This window comes from Anneissia japonica, unplaced genomic scaffold, assembly GCF_011630105.1.
Source record: "Anneissia japonica isolate Jap-2015-1 unplaced genomic scaffold, ASM1163010v1 scaffold287653_len23458_cov144, whole genome shotgun sequence".
Lineage (NCBI taxonomy): Eukaryota > Metazoa > Echinodermata > Crinoidea > Comatulida > Comatulidae > Anneissia > Anneissia japonica.
The window spans coordinates 19,282-21,095 of NW_022688489.1; positions in this window are offsets into that span (position 1 = coordinate 19,282).

The window sequence follows — 1,814 nt, forward strand, 5'->3', positions numbered from 1 at the left end:
TCTCGCTGCTGCCGTTCGCCGCCTACTGGTGGGCGACCGTCGCCTGCTGGATCTTCTCGCACGCGCTATCCCTGCTGCTGACCGTGCGCACTGAACGGAAAGAGGAACTGGATGCGGTCAGACGATCGTAAGTCATCGATCCCCACGACATCGAAGACATGGTGTTCCTGATGTACGTCGCGAAGAGGTAAATAACGATTCCGAGTACACATGACGACATCATTACGTCATCCGTCGAAATAAAAATAATAAAGAGAGGAAAGAGAACGCCAAGACTGATCATTTCGAAACACCTCGAGGACGAAATGCTGTCTCCCCAATGCGAACGGTTTGTTTCAGACGAGCTGAACAAGTTCAGCAAGAAGAAGTTGTCTTCGATGAACTCGGTGGAATTCCCGAAGCGGACGAAGAGAAGTACGCTCAAAGGCACCAACATCGAGGAGGTTGGCACGAACACGTGTTTCGTCCGTCTCCGTCGAACCGACGTGAGTGATCGGTACAAAGCGATTACTGCAAACATGCCGGTCGGCACCAAAATCTTCGTGTAAATTCGGCGTATTAATTAAAAATAAAATATGCTACATTCTCGGTACTTCGTGTTTTTTCGTTTTGATGTAACCGTATTTCTACCTCGTTCACTCTGACTGTTGACGTCGTACTGTAGAACTCGATGGCGGACGACGAACGAATAAGAAATCTGCAGATGCAGATGGAGGAGAGGAAAGAATATATAGGAGTACTTGATAAAACCTTGGCCGTGGCGGCGAAGAAGAATGACGAATTGCTTAGAGAAAGGCTGTCGATACTCGAAGAAGAGAGAAGAACTTTCATCGCATCTGTCAAATCTTTAATGGAGTCTGTTCTTTGCTTTACCTATATACTGGTATTGAGGTTCCTGATTGAGTTCATTGTGGAAAGATACCGCAGTTTGACGAACTGATGGAGCAGAAAAAATGTACAGCAACCAAGATAATAGAAATTGTACATTATACGACGTTTGAATGAATAAATTACGTAAAATATAAAAAAAATAATTATGTTCGTGTAAGTTTTTTTGTTGTTATTGCGCTGACATACATAGAAACATGTAGATCGCCCTCTATAATACTAGGAGATCAGATCTTATGCCGACATTCGCAAAAAAAGAAACACAAAAGGCACACAAGGTTTAAATTTTCAAACCTTTATTAAAACAATTAACAAGGGGTCGCACCTTTCAGGATCGTCTCGCATTCTCTCGCCGTCGATTTCAAGTGTAGGTGTTGGGCGAAAAATTTTCTATAACGTTCTGCGATCCGACGACGGAAATTTTTTTCGCGCAGTTTGTTGACAGATTTCCAACAGGCTTGTTGGGTTCCCTCTTTTTTGGAATTTCGCATCCGATCTCTGTGTAAATTCGAGCTCGAAGGTTGCATCTTTTTTATGGCGAGCATCAAAATTTTCAAGGAACCGAACTTCTTTTTCAAAAGAGTCAATTGCAGTATCATTTCGGTTCTAATTTCCTTCGACATCGTCACTTTTTCCGTCCTGCTATTACCCAACGCACGCAACACGTTCTCGACAACGAGCGAGTCGGCGGACCACAGAGTTTTCACCCTCTCAACCAAAGACGAGTACATCACTTCTTGCGACATTATTCCATTCTGGTTTTTGCAACTCATCTCCAGCTTCTATTTATATACCACTTTCACCTCTCGTCCGGTGACGCATGACGTAAGTAAGATATAGATGACGACATCGTCTCGTTAGCTTTCAAAAATGGAACGACGTATATAAAAGGGGACGCTTGTAGCACGAGAGGAATCATGTCGGTG